The 21,579-nt window shown below is 37.6% G+C and overlaps 1 pseudogene; it reads left to right on the plus strand.

The window, feature by feature from the left end:
* Positions 1–247: 247 nt before the first annotated feature.
* LOC118829852 lies at positions 248–8,958 on the plus strand (annotated as a pseudogene).
* Positions 8,959–21,579: the final 12,621 nt, after the last annotated feature.

Genomic DNA, 21,579 nt, shown 5'->3' on the forward strand with positions numbered 1-21,579 from the left:
ACACAGTCCCATTTACCACTACCATTGTGGACCTTAACCAGGATGAGAATGCTGTTTGTGTCAGCTTGTATTGAAATTAATGGGCTAGATAAAGATATGTCAAAGGGTAAATTACAAACAGAAAGTTATCAAGATTTTATATTCCAAAAATCTATACATTTTTGAAGACATGGTAGTTCTGCATATTGGCTACAGAACTGGAATTCTCTGCTGCTACTGCTGGTTCAAAGAATGTCATTGAAGTAGGATGGTCTATTCTTTTCTCTCTGAGTCTATGTTAGATTCTGCAAAGGACGAATCCCTGGCAAAGGGAGTGTCAGTCTATCCTGACATTTGCATGATCAACCCAGTGTCAAAGGAAGATGCAAACAAATATGCAGATAAGATAGCTTTCTGGATGATATAAATGGGTCAACATGTCTTGCATAAAGAAAACAATAATTCTGGAAGCTATTATGGAAGTTTTAGACCCAAAGGTGATTATTTCATAACTCTATGTCATACTGCATGTGTCCCTGATCTTGAGTTTTCTTCAAATTTCACCCTGAAAAATCACAAAACTATCCATATATACAGCAGTTGCTGACCTACTTAATATCTTTTCTTAAGAATTGCCATACAGGGGCAAACAGGCATCCTCCAGTGGCCAGACATTCACATGCTTCCTTCAGCCTCAGGCAAATAGGTAGCCTCCAGAAACTAAACCCCACATGTTTCAGGGTAGCCATTGAGAAACACAGAAAAACCCACAGAAACTGCACACTCCAGATGGTAGTGCTAGGACCCCAGCTCAGCACAAGGTAAGCTGCCAGACCCCCTGAGTGCAGCACCAGACATGAGGGTCCCCTTGTGGGTCTCAGGGCAACATCAGCAAAGCATGAGGTAAACACCCAGGGCTTGCAGCCACTGAAACAAGAAGTGTGAGAGGTGCCCCTTTGACCCTAGGAGCAGATCTCAAATTTGAAAGAAAGGGAAAAGGCCAAAAAAAGAGAGCAAAAATCAACAACAAAAAAGAGTCTGCCCGTAGAAAGTTATTAAGGTGGCAGGAAGATCAAGACACAAACTCAGAAGAGCACCACAATGTCAAAACACCTATGGCAAACCCCAAAGAAATATGGGAAATGGTCTCAAGACCAGAAAGAACTCATGGAGGAGCACCAAAAGGAGCTTAAAAATTATATGAGAGGTAGAAGATAATTTGGGAAAAGATGTGAGAGTGATACAAGAGATTTATGAAAAAATCTTGGAAAACAGCTTGGTAAAAAAAAAAAAAGCAGTTGCTTACAAAGTAAAATTGACCAAATGGAAAAGGAGATACAAAAATCCACTGAGGAAAACAATTGCTTAAAAATTAGAATTGGGCAAGTGGAACCTAATGACTTTATGATCATTAATCAATCAAAAAATTCAAAAGAATGAAAAATAGAAGAAAATATAAAATACCTCATTAGAAAAATAACTGACCTAGAAAATAGATCCAGGAAAGACGATGTTAGAATCATTGGACTAACTGAAAGCCATAATCAAAAGAAGAAACTGGACAGTATCTTTCATGAAGTTATCCAGGAAAACTGCCCCAATATCCTAAAACAAGAGGACAAAATAGGCATTGAAAGAATCCACTGATCACCTCAGGAAAGAGATCTAAAAATAAAAACTCCAAGAAACAGTATAGTTAAATTACAGAACTATCAGGTCAAGGAAAAAATACTGCAAGTGGCCAGAAAGAAACAATTCTAATATTGGGGAGCCACAATCAGAGTTACACAGGACTTAGGAGCTTCAACATTAAAAGGTCAGAGGTCATGGAACATGATATTCTGAGGGCAATGAAGGCTGCCCTCAGATTCAATCAAGAATCACCTACTTAGCAAAATGAAGCATAATACTCCAAGGGAAGAAATGGTCATTCAGTGAAATAGAAGAATTTCAAGCTTTCATAAGGAGAAGACCAGAATTGAACAAATAATTCAAGACCCAAGAAAAGCCTAAAAAAAGTTAAAAGGGAAAAGGAAACCATAGGAAATTCAATAGAGCTGAACTGTTTACATCCCTAAATGGGAAGATGATAATTGTAATTATAAAAAATTGTATCACTAATAGTACTGTTAGAAGAAATATACATAGACAGAGGATATGACTATAAGGTGAATTCAGAAGAATGACATAAAAATAATTAAGGGATGAGAAAGGGGAGTACATTGGGTGCAGAGAGAGGTAGAATGGGGTAAATAATTTCACACGAAGAGGAGTGAAAAACCTATTATGGTGGAGGGAAACATGGGAGGGTGGGCAAAGGGCTTTGCTTGAACCTTACCCTCATCAGTATTTTTTTGTTAATTTAGTATTTTATTTTTTCCCCAGTTACATGTAAAAAACATTTTTGATACTCATTTTTAAAACTTTGAGTTCCAAATTCTCTTCCTTCCTCCCCCACCCATTGAGAAGGCAAGCAATTCCATATATGTTATACATATGTAGTCATGCAAAACATATTCATAATAGTCATGTTGTGAAAGAAAAAACTTCAAAAAGAAAAAAGGGTATGCTTCAATCTGTATTCAGACACTAACAATTCTTTCCCTGGGAATGGATAGCATTTTTCATCTTAAGTCCTTCAGAGTTGTCTTGGATCATTGTATTTTTGAGAATAGCTAAGTTTTTTGTAGCTGATCATCTAATGATATTGCTATTACTTTGTACACAGTACAAAACATCAGCTTATGCAAGTCTTTCCAGGTTTTTCTGAGTGTATCCTGCTCATCATTTCTTATAGTACAATAGTATTCCATCAAAATCATGTACCACAACTTGTTCAGCCATTCTTCAATTGATGGGCAGCCTCTAAACTTCTAGTTCTTTACCCTCAGAAAAGAACTACTATAAATATTTTTGTACATATAGGTCTTTTTTCTTTTTTTTTTTTTATCTCTTTTGGGATACAGACCTAGTAGTGGCATTGCTAGGTCAGAGGTATGCAAGATTTTGTAGTCCTTTGGGCATAGTTCCAAATTGCTCAACAGAATGGTTGAATCAATTCACAAACTCTACCAATAGTGCATTAAAGTCTCATTTTTCCCATGTTCTCTCCAACATCTGTTATTTTCTTTTTCTGTCCTATTAGCCAATCTAATAGATATGATGTAATACCTCAGAAGTATTTTAATTTGCATTTCTCTAATCAATAGTGAGTTAGAGTATTTTTTCATATGGCTACAGATAGCTTTGATTACTTCATCTGAAAACTTAACATATCTTTTGATCATTTATCAATTGAGGAATGACTCTTAATTTCATAAATTTGACTCAGTTCTCTATATGTTTGTGAAATTAGGCCTTTATCAGAGAAACTTATTTTAATTTTTTCCCATGTACTATTGCTAACTGTATTTCCCTCCATCCTATTCCCCCATTTATTCTATTCTCTCTCTCCTTTCATCCTGCCCTTCCTCAAATATGTTTTACTTCTGACTACCCCCTCCCCAAGTATGCCCTCCTATCACCCTTCCTTCCACCCTTCTTTTATCCCCTTCTCCTCCTACTTTCTTATAGGGTAAATAAGATAGATTTCTACACCTAAATGAGTGTGAAAGTTATTCCCTCTTTGAATCAATTCTGATAAGAGTAAGGTTCCCTCACTCCCCCTCATCAGCCTCCTCGTCCCCTCCACTGCAAAAGCTTTTTCTTGCCTCTTTTATGTGAGATAATTTACCTCATTCTACCTCTCCCTTTCTCTTTCTCACATTACATTCCTCTCTCACCCTTAATTTTATTTTTTAGATGTCATCCTTTCATATTCAACTCACATCTGTGCCCTTTATCTATAACATATGCTCCTTCTAACTACCCTAATAATGAGAAAGGTCTTATGAGTTACAAATATCATCTCCCCATGCAGGAATGTAAACAGTTTAAAATTATTAAATCCCTTTTTGTTTCCCTTTTCTGTTTACCTCTTAATGTTTCTCTTGAGTCTTGTATTTGAAAGTCAAATTTTCTATTCAGCTCTGGTCTTTTCATCAAGAAGTCTTGAAAGCCCTCCATCTCATTGAATATCCATTTTTTTCCTTGAAGGATTATGCTCTGTTTTGCTGGGTAGGTGATTCTTGGTTGTAATCATAAATCCTTGATCCTCAGGAATATCATATCCCAAGCTCTCTGATCCTTTAGTGTAGAAGCCGCTAAATCTTTTGTTATCCCTACTGTAATTTCACAATGCTTGAATTGTTTCTATCTGGCTGCTTGCAATATTTTTGCCTGGACCTGAGCACTCTGGAATTTGGCTACTTCTAGGTTGTATTTGGCATCTGATGTTTGAAAACCACCATTGCTGTGGGAGATTCAGTTGCCCTGAGGCCTGATCAGGTTTTGTTGGACCCTTGTCTGCATTGGCAAGGTCTGTGCTGGACTGATCTCCTCTCTCACCCCTGTGCAACAGATCTTTGCTGATGATCTTCTGAGTTGTCTTGGGCTGGAAATGTGTTTCACTCTGTCTTTTTGTCAGTTCTACTGCTCTAGAATTTGTTTAGAGTCATTTTTTTTGCCTTCAATTTTTTTTAATTTAAATTTATTTATTTAACATATTTAGTTTTCAGCATTGATTTTCACAAGAGTTTGAATTACGAATTTTCTCCCCATTTCATTTTTTTTAGAGCTTATATTTTATTTTATTTTTTTTATTTTTTTAATTAATTTATTTATTTTTAGTTTACCACACATGGTTCTACAGAGTTTTGAGTTTCAGATTTTCTCCCCTCCCTCCCCCCTCCCTCCCCAAGACGGCATGGAAGCTCATATAACTGTCATGTATAACTTCGCATTGAATTAATTTATGCACTAGTCAAGTTGTGGAGAAGAATTTTGACCAATGGAATGAATCATGAGAAAGAAGAAACAGAACCAAAAAAAAAAAAACAACCCAAAAACAAAAACAAAAGAGAAGCAAAAAAGGCGAGCATGTAGTGCGCCTCGTTCTGTATTCAAACTTCACAGTTCTTTCTCTGGATGAAGATAGCATTCTCCATCGTGAGTCCCCTGGAGTTGTCCTTGCCCCTTAGGTTGCTGAGAAGAGCGCAGTATGTCAGGGTTGGTCCTCATGGAATCCATATATCTGTGGCTGTGCACAACGTTCTCCTGGCTCTGCTCCGCTCACTCAGCATTATGTCGTGTAGGTTTTTCCAGGTTGTTGCATCATCCCCGTTTCTTATGGCACAGTAGTATTCCATCACCTTCATATACCATAGCTTGTTCAGCCATTCCCCAATTGATGGGCATCCCTTTGATTTCCAATTCTTGGCTACCACAAAGAGAGCTGCTATAAATAACCTTGTACATATGGGTCCTTTTCCTGCTTGTGTGATTTCTTTGGGATACAACCCTAGAAGTGGTATTGCTGGGTCAAAGGGTATGAACATATCTATAGCCCTTTGGGCATAGTTCCAAACTGCTCTCCAAAATGGCTGGATCAGCTCACAACTCCACCAGCAATGCAACAATGTTCCAATTTCCCCACATCCTTTTCAGCATTTATCATTTTCCTGTTTTGTTATTTTAGCCAATCTGACAGGAGAGATGTGGTATCTAAGAGTTGTTTTGATTTGCATTTCTCTAATCAGTAGTGATCCAGAGCATTTTTTCATATGCCTATAGATAGCTGTAATTTCTTCCTCTGAAAACTGCCTGTTCATATCCTTTGACCATTTCTCAATTGGGGAATGGCTTGTATTCCTATATATTTGGCTCAGTTCCCTGAATATTTTAGAAATGAGGCCTTTATCAGAGATACTAGTTGCAAAGATTTTCTCCCAATTTTCTGCTTCCCTTCTAATTCTTGTTGCATTGGCTTTTTTTGAACAAAAACATTTCAATTTGACATAATCAAAATTATCCATTTTGCATTTTGTAATGCTCTCTATCTCTTGTTGGGTCATGAATTCTTTACTTTTCCATAAATCTGATAAGTAAACTATTCCTTGCTTTCCCAAATTACTTATAGTATCAGCTTTTACTCCTAAATCATGAACCCATTTTGACTTTATTTTGGTATATGGTGTAAGATATTGGTCTATGCCCAGTTTTTGCCCTACCATTTTCCAATTTTCCCAACAGTTTTTGTGAAATAGTGAATTCTTAGCCCAGAAGCTGGCCTCTTTGGGTTTATCAAAAAGTAGATTGCTAAACTTGTTGATTTCTCCTACTTGTGTACCTATCCTATTCCACTGATCCACACCCCTGTTTCTTAACCAGTACCAGGCAGTTTTGATGACTGCTGCTGTGTGGTACAGTTTAATATCTGGTGTGGCTAAGCCACCTTCTCTAGCATGTCTTTTCATTAATACCCTAGATACACTAGACTTCTTGTTTTTCCAAATGAATTTTGTTATTATTTTGTCCAGCTCAGTAAAAAAATTTTTTGGTAGTTCGATTGGTATGGCACTGAATAGATAGATTAATTTAGGTAAAATTGTCATTTTTATTATATTAGCTCGGCCTAACCATGAGCAACTGATATTTTTCCATTTATTTAGATCTGATTTTATTCGTGTGAAAAGTGTTTCATAGTTATGTTCATATACGCCCTGGGTTTGTCTTGGCAAATAGACTCCCAAATATTTTATGGTGCCTTCAGTAACTCTGAATGGAATTTCTCTTTCTATCTCTTGCTGTTGGGCTTTGTCAGTAATGTATAGGAATGCTGAGGATTTATGTGGGTTTATTTTATATCCTGCAACTTTGCTAAAGTTGTTTATTATTTCAAGTAGTTTTTTACTTGATTCTCTAGGATTCTCTAGATAAATCATCATATCATCTGCAAAAAGTGATAATTTAGTTTCTTCTTTTCCTATTCTAATTCCTTCAATTTCCTTTTCTTCATTTAGAGTCATTTTAAAAGTATTTGGAGGGGTTTGGGGTACAGGTCAGGCAAGTCCTTGCCTTTGCTTCACTAACTTGGCTAAGCCACCACTCTCATCACTATTGGCTTAAAGAGGGAATAATACATACATACATACATACATATATATGTATATATATATGTGTGTGTGTGTATATACATATACATACATATATACAGGTACATACATATACATATACATATGTGTGTGTGTAAATATACATGTATATATATGTATATATATTTATATATGTGTGTGTATATATATATGAAATCAGTTGAACATAGAAATCTACCTTACCCAACAAGAAAGTAGGAGGGGAGGAGATTAAGTAAAGGTGTGTGTGGGGGAGACTGACAGAAGAGAGGGCAGAATTGGGGAATTGGTAGACAGAAACAAAACATTGTCAATACTGTCAAGGTGGGAAAGAGTGAAAGGAGAGAGAAAATAAATGGAAGGAAAAATAGGATGGAGGGAAATACACAGTTAATAATCATAACTGTGAATGTAAATGGGATAAACTCTACCATAAAACAGAAGTAGAAAGCAGAGGGTATCAAAACCCAGAATCCCACAATATGTTTTTTACAAGAAAGCAGACAAGACACACAGATTAAAGATAAAGGGCAGGAGCAGAATCTAGTATGCTTCAGTTAAAGTAAAAAAAAAATAAAGCAATGATAGAAATGTTCATCTTAGACAAAACAAAAGCAAAAGTAGTACCTAATTAATAGACATAAGGAAGGAAACTACATTTTGCTAAAAGATGAAGTCACCTCACTTGTAAACATATATACACTAAGTGTTAAGTTAAGTGAGTTACAGGTTAATGAATGAAAGAAGATATAGAAAACATTCCAAAATGTAAAATAGATAATTTTGATATTGAATTAAAAAAGCTTTTACACAAACAAAACCAATGCAACCAATATTAGAAAGAAAGCAGAAAGCTAGGAAACAATCTTTATGACAAATCTCTCTGATAAAGGCCTCATTTCTCAAATATATAGAGAACTGAATCAAATAATAAATGTTGGAGAGGATGTGGGAAAATTGGGACATTAATGCACTGTTGGTGGAGTTGTGAACTGATCCAACCATTCTGGAGAGCAATTTGGAAACTATGCCCAAAGGGCTATTGCACTGTACATACCCTTTGATCCTGCAAAACTGCTTCTAGGTCTGTTTTCCACAGAGATCATAAAAAAGTGAAGAGGATCTACATGTGCAAAAATATTAGTAGCAGCCCTTTTCATGGTGGCAAAATATTGGAAATTGAGGGGATGCCCTTCAACTGGGGAATGGCTGAACAAGCTGTGGTATATGAATGCAATGGAATACTGTTGTGCAATAAGAAATGATGAACAGGCAGATTTTAGAAAAACCTAGAAAGTCTTGTACAAACTGATACAAAGTGAAATGAGCAGAACAAGGGAAACTGTCCGCAGTATCAGAAACATTGTGTGATGATCAACTGTGAATAACTCAGCTCTTTCCAGCAATATAATGATCCAAGACAAGTAGAAAGGATTCACAAAGGAAAATGCTATCTGCACCCAAATAAAGGACAGATGGATTCTGAATACAGATCAAAGTATACTTTTTTTGCTTACTTGATTCTTTTTCATGTTTATTTTTCTCTTCATCTGTTTTTTCCTTTCAGAACTTTCTTCTTTCAGAACTATGACCTATATGGAAATATGTTTTTGCATCATAGCACATGCATAACCTATATCAAGTTGCCTACCATTTTAGAAAGAAGGTAGGGCAATGGAGGGAGGGAAAAAAATTTGGAACTCAAATTCTTGTAAAAAATGAATGCTAAAAATTGTCTTGGTATGTAATTGGGGAAAAAAACAAAATGCTAATAAAAAGAACTCCCCTGCACACACAAATGAAGCCTTGCTCTCTATCTCATTGGAAGCAAGAAATATTTCTCCTTGAGAAACTATATTCTGTCTGAGAAGGTGAAGCCTTAAAAGGAAGGATAACCATTCAAAAGAATAAAAAGGACCTACATTCTCTCATCATTACTCTTATATTGAATAACTCCTCAGACCAATAGCCTTCAGTGAAAAAGTTATTCTGTTTATACATAGTGAAGACACGTGAAGTGCAGGGGAATTGTTCCTTCCCATGGTTGATAGGTTCTTCAATAATGAGTCTCCTCAGTAAGAGAAAGATGTGAGTGATGTTTCATGCAAGGAAGAACTAATTAATTTTGCAAATGGGATTTATATAATCACATGTTCAAAATCTGACAAAAAAACCATCTGTTGTAGACAGGTATGTTTCCTGTGATGTAAGAATAATACAAACCAAAATTGATTTACATTTTGAATAAATGTAGCTGAGTGGAAAAAGAAAGAACTTGCTTAAACTTCTGTCTTGTTGCTACTGTTTTTATTGCTTTATCCCAAAGAGATCATAGAAAGGATGCTTCTATTGTTTTTACTGTCCTTGCTTGCCTTAATTGCTTGCCCTTCTTGGAATTAACTTCAAGTCTGTTTTTATTTCTAGAAATGTTTCAGAAGCCTCTTTTTTAGTCAAACATCCATCTTTTCCATTTAAGGTTAGATTTAAATGTGCAGATAGATGAAATATTATTAAATTATTAAATATTATTAAATTCCCTCCTGTGGGTTCTGGTGGGTATACAAAAGGCTTGTATAATTCAAATTTCCTCTCCTTTTTATTTGAACGTTTTTCTCTAGGTCATTTTCAGAATTTGCTGGCAGCGTAACTGTTAAGTTAGAGCATATGTATCTTAGAACTTTCAGTATAGAGGATTTTTTTTTGTTTTTTTTTGGTTGTTTTTTTGGAGGTGGTCTGTTGATTTTTTGGATTGATATTTTTTCTTTGTGTTCAAAAGTTCTGGGGCAGTTTTTCTTGTATAATCTTGCATAATGCTGTTCTGGTTTTTGACTAGTAATATTTTCTGGGTGGCCAATAATCCTTATTTGTCTTCATTCACTTAGTATGTAAGCTCCATATATTTTGCTTGTATAGAGATCACATTTTCTTTGAATGTTATTGCTTTTGCTTCTCTTCCATATTTTCTTTACTTCCTTGTATTTTTAGCCCCAATCAGTTATCTTCTTTTTTCATTAGTGAAATTTGTGACCAAAGATGCAGTTTGGGTTTTTTTTTCCTGTCAATTATTTCTGTTGTACTGGTGAAAAATTCTGCTTCCACATTTTTTAAAATTTCTCATTTAAGAGCATTCAAGAACACCCTGCTATGCAATGGTTTCAGAAAATCCTGGGAAGACTTATATGAACTGATGCAAAGTAAAGTGACCAAAACCAGGAAACCATTGTACATAGTAACAGCAATATTATAAGGATGAACAACTGTGAAAGATTTAGCTATTCTGATTAAGACAATGATCCAAGACGATTTCAAAGGAACCATGACAAAAAATACTATCCACTTCCATGAAGAGAACTGATGAACTCTGAGTACAAATTTTTACTTTCTTCATTTTCTGGTGGGAGTACTTTTTTTGCAACATGGATAATTTGGAAATAATTTCCATGACTTCATATGTATAATCAATTACACATTACTTGCCTTCCCTAGGGGTAAAGGAGGAATGGAAAGGAAAAAGAAATGGAACTTAAAGTTTTTTTTAAAAAAGAATTTTAACATTTTAAAATTGTAGATATTTGGGGGTTATTCTCTTCTTCACAGATTTTTCTTGGCTATCCCTGCCACCATAATAGCTTTTTTATAGTAGAAATAATTTTGTGCTTATTCATGTCTTTTAGCCTTACCATATAAATCATGGCTTTCTAGAATGAATGTTGAAGTCGTCTTTGATTATGACATAATCTCTTATGTGCTATTGCTTTCTCTTTGTATTGAGTTTTATATTCTTCAAGGAGTTCAGGAACAGCTTATTCCAGGAAACTGGCAACTTTCAGCATCCTCAGTTAAAGCAAAATTTGATGCTGCCTGAGATTTGAAAACTCCTGACTCCAGTTTGGGTCTGTATGACACTCTACAGGCTTTCTCCTGGTGGAGCTCAGATCACTTCCGGCCCAAGCCCCCATCAGTTAGCTAGAAGGTTTATAGGTTAAGAGCAAGAGAACTGCATGCTCTCCTTTGATTTGTGTTCCTTGACCTAATCACTCAGCTGCCAGTGTTAGATAATGCTAGGGGTTGAAACATACCCAAGCAAGTTTCTCTCACTGTTTTGTTTGCTTCCATTCTTGCTTTTTGTCCAGCTCCCAGATTCAGGTTAGACCTGAGCTAGATCCAGACTTATTTCACCATAATGGGATCCTCTACGTAGCTGTCTTACATAGCTGATCTTACTAAAGTCTGAACATGTCATCCCTCTACTCGGTAATTCCAGTACTTTCAGTATCACCTCAAGGTTCAAATACAAACTCATTTTTTTTGACATTCAAAGCCTTTCATAACTGTACTCCTCTTCTTTTCCAGTCTTTTACATGTTGCATATTATACTCCCCTTCCTTACCACCATACTCTGTGATCCAGTGACACTGGCTTCCTTGCTATTTCTCGAACAAGACATACCATTTCTAGACTCCAGAGGTTTTCACTAGCCTAGTATGCTCTTCTTCCTCATCTCCACCTCCCAACTTCCCTAGTTTCTTTCTAATCCCAGCAAAAAATTTGATCTTCTATAGTGGGTCTTTCTCAATTGCCCTTAATTCTAGTTCTGCCCCCTTTGTTGATTATCTCCCAAGTTATCCTGAATGTAGCTTTTTTTGCAGATAATTGAATCTACTTTGTTGACTCTACAATTAGACTATGAAGTTCTTAGGAAGAGGGCCTTTTTTGCCTTTCTTTATATCTTCATTGTTTAGCATATAGTAAGTGCTTAATAATTTTTTACTGATTCACTTATTGACACCCTGGAAATAGCCTCTAATCAACCCAGATCTTTTTTGAAGATCCCTCCTTAATTCATGATTTATTAGCAACTTAGATCTCGGGTTAGAATGATAGAGCAGCTGACTCACTTATGTTCCTTCTGCCTCCAAGGTTCATAGCATCAGGCATAGTCCCTCCTGGATCTGGACCACTCCTTATCTTGGAACACACTGCAAATTGACTACACCTAGCTATAGCTTTCTTAGGGCCCCTCCACCCCCGTTCAGTCAGATCACCAAAGTTGCTGGCTGGTTCTTGTTCTTGATTCTTGAGCTAGAAGAAATTGCAAATTATGTTTTCTCCTTAGATTCCCCAACAACTATTTGGTGTGGTGCTGTTCCTAAAATTTTATTTGAGTAGTTATAAGGAAAAGATTGTCATACTGTGTTCCTCCTTCTGCCACCAACTTGACTAGTCTCCTCCATATCCTATATATCATACTCCATTTCCACGGATTCACTCACTTTTCCTAAAGGCTCTAAATATTTTCCTTGTTCCAAGATTATTTCTCCAAGTGGCCACTTGTGAGATCAGCTATGTTTTGCTGTATTCTTGCTTGCTTAGCCTGTATATTGCTAACCTTTTCTTACAGGGTCATTCTGATAAATAGGGCATTGATAAATAATACAAATGAAATATTAATTTAGACATTGAAAGAGAGAAAACCAAAGGCTCTCAACTCTTATTACCATAATGTTAAATCTTAATGGAGAATAATAAACCTTATATGTAGTTAAGGCTTCTGCTTACTATATTACTAGTTTTAGTATAGTTATTATAAAAATAACCATATACCTGCCATAATGAAAACCCAAATTTGAACAGACTCTCCAAGAAAAAAAAAGATTAAATTCTCCTTCCTATTAGTTAGACTGAAAGGCTATATAATAAGGCAGGAAAAGAATTGGATTTAGAATCAAAAGATGTAAGTTCAAGTCTGACCTCTGTCACTTACTAGTTGTTTAACCTTGGGTAAAAAAAAATGCAGTTATTTAGTCTCACCTTCCCATTTGCAAAATTGAGATAATACTTTCCTCACAGGGTTGCTAGAGAATCTAATGAATTCAAGAACACGAAATTTCCTTATAAGCTACAAAGTGTTTCATAATGCTGGCTATTATTGCCATGTGCTTCAATACCTCAAGAATTCATGATTTTAGTGGTGAGGGAGCACCTTCCATGAACGCACATCCCAATTCTCCCTTAGCTTAATAAATCATTTCATGATTGTTTTGTTGCCAAAACTATGAATCACCAAATGGCAAACTTTTTAGGCAATGACTCTCTCAGAACTTAGCCACACTACTCCTTAGACTATGAACATAGTTCTCTGTGGGAATTATACTCAAACTGTTTCCAGTTTAGTCTGACCTACCAGATGTTACCTACCACTGCCATAGCCTTCAATTCTCTTCCATGATGAGGCTCAGAGTGTGACTATAGTAGGGGATTGTTATTGCTATCATTACATTAGTATGGATAGCTTATAAGCCCTAAAAATGGCCAAATGCTTAAAGCTTCAGCAGTAAAGCATAGTTGATCAATATGTGTTCACTAAAAAAGATGAACAGAACGTGAATTTTATGTAAGTGTTGAATTGTGGGGAGATAACTGCAGTTGGAGTCAAGCCTGGGTTCTAGGCCTTACTCTGCCACTTAGTGCCTGTGTGACATTGAGTAAGTCATCATATTTCTCTGGACCTCAATTTTCCCTTCTATAAAATGAGGCATTTGAACTGGATGATATATAAGAAACCAGCCAGCTATCAACCCTGTGTTTTCTACTCCCTTAGTTTTACAAATTAGAGAAGCAATGTTATAATGCTCTCTCTCTCTCTCTCTCTCTCTCTCTCTCTCTCTCTCTCTCTCTGTCTCTTTCTCTCTCTGTCTCTGAGTGTGTGTGTGTTTGCACTCAAAGACAAAAGATGGGAAAGCAGTAATGTTGCATAATTGTATACTCATGCAGCTTTGTAGGCTTCAAAGCACTCTAGTTCATTGAAACCATGGCAACAGCAAAGCCCCAGTCTATAACACTAAAAATACAAATCCCTGGTGTTTCAGTTTTGATCTAACCAACATGAGAGCAATCATGAAAAAAGAGACAACCAAAACATTTTTAAAATGGATTCATAACATCCAAATTTAGTTAGCCCAGCTGAGTGATAAAGAAGTCTGAATTTCATAGTTTGAGGTCCTGATTCCCTGACACCTTGTTTCACTGTAGGGACTCCACAGATCCAGGTTTTGTTAGTCTGCACATCCTGACTGCCCCTCTCCCGAACCCACCCCTCCCTAACGCATACACCTGAAAGAGCTTATTTCATCATCATTGCTTTTGGCTGAGCCATGGGAATTCCCGTAGCTATAAGCAGTGTTGTATTTATATACTCCTGTGTCATCCACCACTACATTTTTCTTCCAATTCCAGTCTCATTTGTCTGCAAACTGAGGGTCATTCTTCAAAGAGACAAGTTCTATTTGAAGTAGACCCAGGTGGCCCCATACACCACAGAGTCAAATGTGTGGGTCTCAAATGGCTGTGTAAATGACATTTGCCAGAGGACCATTTGACTCTTTGGATGATGTGTTGAAGCTCATCAGAGCTTCTCTGATGTGGCTATATTGGCTCTATGTTTGGGGAAATGCTCAGCAGGTTCAGAATAATTAAGAGGGTCCTAAGATAGAGTCAATGTTAGAATAGCATTTCCAGGACTTTTCAGGAATTTGAAATGAGCTGTTTTTTTTTTCCAGGAATGGTCAAGATTCTGTGAAAAGACTATTAGTGAGTAGACTCCTTTGCTTTCCTGGACTGGACTAGAAGCCAGTTTATCTCCAAAATGATTCACATTTTTAAACTAACTGCTATAGGGTGCTGTGGGAGTGAGATGAAGAAGGAAATATAATGGAAAATCATATTTATTATATAAAGGAAAATACATTTTCTTTCTGCTCAACTGAGGGCTTAAGAACAATAAGAACATTGTGGAGATGATAAACTCTTCCAACATCATTCTCTTCCCTGCCCCACTCCCCCAAAGCTTTTTTGTCTTTACTAGTTTGGGCTTCTTGAAATACCAGTATTTAATTTTAAAAATGAACCTAATGAAATTGAAATTTCAAATTCTTAATGCTCGGTTACCAGGAATTAAACCAATGAAAATGAAATGAATAGCTGATATAATGATGCTACTATGTTGGCTGGATACATATTTCCCCCAATCTCTCTGGTGGGACACACACACACACACACACACACACACACACACGCAGAGACAGAGAGTGACAGAGACAGAGAAATTATATATCTTATATAAAATAGGTACATCTTCCTCAAAAGGCCAAAAGAGAGAGAACTCAAATGTTGTAAAACCTTTATGCATACACAATGAGGAACAATAATCCTAAATCATTCCATCACCCTTCATGTAGAAACCCTTTATGTTCCCTTCAGGGTGCCTAAACTTCCTGTGGATTTGTCCCTGGAGTCCATATTAAGACAGAAAAAAGCTAGGTGGGAGAGTGGATACAGTGTTGGTATTGGAATCAGGAAGATTCGTCTTCATGACCTCAAATGTAGTGTCAGACACTTACTATCTGTGGCACCCTGGCTAAGTCACTTAACCATGTTTGTCTCACTTTCTTCATCTGTAACATGAGCTGGAGAAGTAAATGACAAACCATGCCAGTATCTCTGCCAAGTAAGTCTCAAATTGGGTTGTAAAGAGTCAGACATGGCTGAAAAATGGCTGTACAACAAACTATAAAGATTTTACTAACATACCTCACTCCTTGCAAACCTCTGACATCACAAAAAGTTAATACATGTTGATTATTCTCCCCAGACATGTGAGGAGGGACAGAGTTCGATGCCTTCTGATTGGGGCCTAGTTCTGTTTTCTTCCCAGACCTTATAGTAAAGAACTAGTGGAAATAATAAACAGATGAGCCCCAGAAAACAAACCATCAACAGTCAAAGAAAAACTTCCCTTCAAATTCCAAGATACATGTTGTTTAAATTTAACAGGTCCAGAAATTACCAAGAAATTTTGCATTTGGCCAGAACAAAGGCCTTCCAATACAAAGGACATGAGATCTGAACAACAAAGGATTGTTTCATACTAACTAGAAACTCTAGAAGGAAATGAAGTAGTACAGACCCCTCAATTTGAACTCCTTTTTCCCTTCTTCAGCACCCCTAAAACAGCATAGCCTTTAACTGAACCTATCACTGAAGATAAAAAAAAGATTTAACAAAAGAAAAGCGTTTAAGTCATTCCTGGGGCTGGGGAAAGTATAAGCAGATTATTGAAACCCCCAAACAATAGAAATTCAAAAGAGAGGTAAGTACAATTATTAAGGATGTTTACTTGTTTACTGTTTTTTTTCAGCCTAAGTAAAATCTAAAGCAAAGTAAAACAAAGTTTACTAAAGATTTGCCAGAATGGGCAGACTGAGCATTTGTGAAGCTGGCCAGATTGAATCTGAGCACCTTCATGGAGGCAAGATGAAACTTACATACAGAAAGATTGTGGAAGGGACCTACAGGTGGTCCAAGTAGTCTGGGGTGACTAGAAGAGGGGTTTAGGCAGGGACTTGAGGAGAGGTCTAAGAAGGATCTTGATGGAACTGGGGTGACTAGTGGTCAGACTCCAGAAATGAGATTAAGACTGGGAAATAGCTGAAGGCTACCTGGAGGTGACAGACAATAGTGGGCTAGGCTAGTTTAAGGGTAACAGAGGTTTGGGCCTAGTGATAATGGAAGGCTTATGGCCTGAGGCAAAAGCTAGATCAAGTGGGAACATTCAAGGAGAGTTCAAGGGGGCTCCAAGAGTCTAAACCCCATCATTCCCTGTTCAAACAAATGAGACCCAAATTCCTTTGGGGTGAGGAGAGAAGGTCTCAACTTCTGAAACTGCTTCCTGCTGGCAAGGGATGTAGAGCTGTCCCTGCCTCGATGGGTCCCATTCAAGGGACACATGGTCTGAGCAGTGATCTGGAATTTCATGGCTTGGAGCCTGGGGGAGACAAACTTGGCAAGGAGGTTAAGCAAACAAGGACCAAACAGGCACAAAAGGAGTATAGAGAAAGGACAATTTCCCTGGAGGGTATTAAAGATGAATATTTCTTACCTAGCCCTCCTCACCACACTGCTGGTTCTGTGTACCACACTACTTCAGGGCTCAGGAATGCATGGCACACTCGAAGAATTAGTCAGAGGTAATCTGAGAGCAAAGCTTGATATTTTGTGAGCCTGTGGCTAGCCAGCCACTGGTGGCTCTCTGCTTCCAGGATGCTTTGAACTCAATAGGGAGTCAGAACTTCTAGGGGCTGTTCAACTAGAGGTTTAGAAGCTTCCTCAATTAGAGTGGCTGTAGTAGCCATGGAGTCTAATTGTTTTGAAAAATAGGCAACTGTCCTGGAGTCAGGTCCTAAGGACTAGATTAGGAGTCCCAAAGAGCCTGTCCTCTCCTTTCATCAACACAGAGAGTGAAAGGTTTTTCTAGATTGGATAGAGCTAATGCTGTAGTGCATTAGACTGGTCAGGCTCCACTCTACAGGGAGTGAGTCAGGGCCTTGAGTAGCAATTAATGGTTGCAGTCCCTCCCAGGCCTTGGGTTTAATTGGATATTGAAGGAGATACGGGAAGAATTTAGGATCTAGAAGGGGAACTATGGCTGGGGTGGCAGAAGTAGCTGGTGCAGGAGTCTGTCCCAAAAGTCAAATGCCAAGCTGTCCTCAATTATATCTTGTTCAGGGCCCTGAGGGCTCTAAACTCACCCAGGCTGGGTGTGGGGAAGTTCCCCATCCCCAGTATTCCACTTTATCTGCCCCATTCAAACAAAAGCCAACATCATTAAAGGTACTTAAGAGAAAAAGAACAAAAAAAGTCCCACCTTAATTACTATTATATAATCCACCACTCCAGGGTCCATGGCCTAACAAAAATCTAAATTAAATGGCCATGGATCCTGGAACAAATAGAAGCATTATACATGGTGATCCAATTAATCAGAGAATTATAACAAAACATATCATGCAGTATCATCCCAAAATACTTGTTTACAATACAATTACAATACAATTCACCTCTAGGCCAAAGAAATTCAATATCTTTAGTCCATACAGAGTGTCCAGTAAAGTTCTTCTTAAGGGTGTGTCCTCCCACACACAGCAGTTACAGGCTTCCTCCTGGCACCCTCAGGTAACAGCACGCTTTAATTAGCAAAGTCCTAACACCAAGTCCAAATAGAGTTTTCTTGGGGATGTGTCCTTCTCCCCAAACTGCTCCAGCACCCTGCTTCCTAGTCCTGGGGGGCAGCTGGGCAACAAAGCCAACAGGGTAGGGACCCTGGGGGTCCAAGGCACTTCCACCCATCACAGTCAACTCCACCCCTCCCTCCTGGGTCCCAAGCAGTCCTAGGGGAAGGCAGCAGAAAAGCACACTCAGGCACTTGCTGTGAAGTTTCCATCTTGCCCCAGGGCTGAACTCCAAGTTCCTGAGTTCTTGGTCATCCAGCTCTGGTTAGCCATGCCTGGCTTCTGCCAGAATCCCAACATAGGTAGTTCCCCACCTTTGCACTCATCTCATCAAAGTTGGCTGGAAGGCAGCTGACCGCATTCACCTTTCCAAAGTTCTCATGCAGTCTTCTGCACTGTCTGGGTCAATATGTCAGGAGCCACTATCTGCTTCTTCTTTCTCTTCACCAGCTGCTCCTGCCAAATCTGCATGAAGGCCATTCTCCACCCCTGTTTCAAAACTCCACATACAATATAATCTCAAGACCTTCAACCTTTCAGCACATTCCTCCAAAGCCAGCTTGTTCTCCTCCCACAGCCTCTGCTTTGGCCTATCTCCTCCGGAGTGCTAATGGGGTAGAGAGGTAGAAGGAGAGGTTATCTCCTAGGGCCTCTGCTCTGGGCTCCTGGGAAACCACTCCCATCACTGCCACTTGCCTGTTCTCCTTCTGGCCTCTAGGGCTCTGCAGAACCATGGCCACCACAAGTACAAAGAGCAGCCCAATAACTGGGCAACATTCAACCACCATCTCAGTACCCCAAAACTCCATATTTTCCTTTTAATCTGCAGATCCTGCCATAACTACACCATTTGTAGCAACAATCTACTAGCAGCTCCCGTAGGGGTGTAAGACCCACCAACAACCAGCACACAGAAAGCTGCCAACATGAGTTCTTTGACCTGCTTTTCTAAGGAAAGCAACTTTAAGAGGTTAACAATCTCAATTTAATCAAACATACAAATATCATTCACAGTACAGGGGTAAAAGATCAGCCCCCTGAACTTCAAGGCAAATACAAACAGAAATTACAGGCCTTCTCTGATTCAAATCACAATGCATAGTTACCAGAGAAGTATCAACATCATATCTGTATGGGTTACAAAGCTGAGGGGCAATTACGGTTTGCCCAGAGTCTCAACACTGCTTCCATGAGTATGTCCCCAAAAGTCAAATGCCAAGCTTCTCTCAATTATATCCTGTTCAGAGCCCTGAGGGCTCTAAATTCACCCAGGCTGAGTGTGTGAAGGTTCCCCATCCTTATTATCCCAACATATCCAATTCAATGACTCTCTGATTGTCATAATGCTGAGAAACACGCCAAGGCAAAATCCCACTTTGTCTGCCCCATTCAAACAAAGGCCAGAATCCTTAAAGGCACTTAAGAGAAGAAGAGCAAAAATGTCCCACTTTAATTCTTCCCTTAAGTGCCTTTAATGATGTTGGACTTTGTTTGAATGAGGCAGATAAAGTGGGATCTTCTTATCTTGGAGTATTTCTCAGCACTGAGACAATTGGGAGTCATTGATTTGTGTATGATGTGATACTGGGAATGGGGAACTTTCCCACACCCAGCCTGGGTGAGTTTAGAGCCCTCAGGGCTCTGAATAGGATATGATTGAGGACAACTTGGCATTTGACTTTTGGGACAGACTCATGGAAGAAGTGTTGAGATTCTGGGTAAGCTGCAACTGACCCCCAGCTCTACAACCCAGATGTTGGTTCTTCTCTGGTAACTATGAATTGTGATTTGAATCAGACAAGGTCTGTCTGTTGATCTTTGCAGTTTCTGTTTGTATTTGCTCTGAAGTTCAGGGTGTTGGCTTTTTCCCCTGAACTAAGTGAATGATATTTGTATGTTTGATTAAACTGAGATTGGTAACCCCTTAAAGTTGCTTTCCTTAGAAAAGCAGATCAAAGAACCTGTGTTGGCAGCTTTCTGTGTGCTGGTTGTTGTTGGGTCTTATACCCCTATAGTAGCTGCTAGCAGATTGTTGCTACAATACCCAAGAGAGTATGGAGCCACTGAAAGATGTTCCTGAATGCACCTAGAAAGTAAAAAGAATTATGAATTCAGAATTTCAAACCTTCACATCAAAAATAATTGGAAAGATTTTTAAAAATTGGATTAGTGGTCACAAATCCCATAATAAGACAAAAAGGGAGTATATGGGAATGCAAATATTCAGAAATTAAGACTTTTGAAAGAATAGAAAACAAAAAGAAATAGCATTAAGAAAAAAATGATCTCTATACAAGCAATATATATTCATCTTAAAGACAATTTACATAGAGACAGCTTAAAGATTATAGGTCTGGCAGAAGAACATAAATTAAAAAAACACCTTGAAAGCTATCATGCAAAACAGGAAAACTGCCTATAATTTCTGAACACAGTAAACAAAGTGCCAATTGAAAAACAAAAAGCCCAGTTTACCTCCAGAAAAAAAAATAGTGTCACAAGTTCCAAAAAATATAGTAGTTAAAGTGAACAATTCCAACAATAATCTCTGCAAGTGACTAGAAGAAAGAGCTGCAAGTAAAAAAAAAAAAAAAAAAGAAAAGAAAAAAATTCACATAAAATAATGTTATTCTGTACCTACCAGAAACCACAGGGGGGAATGAAATGCATAATGTGTTTTGAAGAGCAAAGAAACTTTAACTTAAACTTTAACTAGAGTTAAAGGTAATGTGTTCTGCAAATCTGAATCTAATGATCAATGAAAAAGATGAATGTTCAATAAAAAGAGACATTTAAAGCATTCCTACAAAGAAATCAAGACCTGAACAAATTGTTTACTTTGCAAACATCATAGACAATTGAAGTACAGGAAAGGCAAACAAATACAGCAGTCAAAGATGGTACAAATAATGAAACATTCACCCAGAATAAAAGAAAAATAACTAGAAAGACACTTATGAAATTAACAATTCTAACCACTATATCAATACAACAACAAAACAAAAGAGGGGCCATTAAGACACTTCTACCTAAAAGCAAACAAGGGTGAAAGCTGAAATCAAATAGAAGAAATGGTGGAGGAACATATGATCTAGCATATGATAACTATTTATACTTATGTATATGTCATAAAATATGGCAAAGTAAATCTCACAGTACCCAACGGTTGAAATTTTTTTTAAAGTGTGGTAAATTGCAGAGTGGGAGGCCACATAAAAGGACAAATAGGAAGAAGAGCAGAAATATGAATTATGTTTTACATGACTTCACATGCATAATACACATCATATTGCTTACTTTCTCAAGGGATGGGAAGGTGAGAGAGAACCTGGAACTCAATTTAAAAAAAAAATGAATGTTAATTTTTTAAAAAATGTAATGGGAAAAGGTTTTTTTTTTAATTTAAAAAGGTTTTTAGAAAAAAATTTAGGTAAAGGAGAATATGTATACATATACATTCATGTACATATACATACACGCATACGTATACACATACACATATACATATGTGAGAAACGTGGTTT

The sequence above is a fragment of the Trichosurus vulpecula genome, chromosome 8 (assembly GCF_011100635.1).
Source record: "Trichosurus vulpecula isolate mTriVul1 chromosome 8, mTriVul1.pri, whole genome shotgun sequence".
In the NCBI taxonomy this organism is placed as follows: Eukaryota; Metazoa; Chordata; class Mammalia; order Diprotodontia; family Phalangeridae; genus Trichosurus; species Trichosurus vulpecula.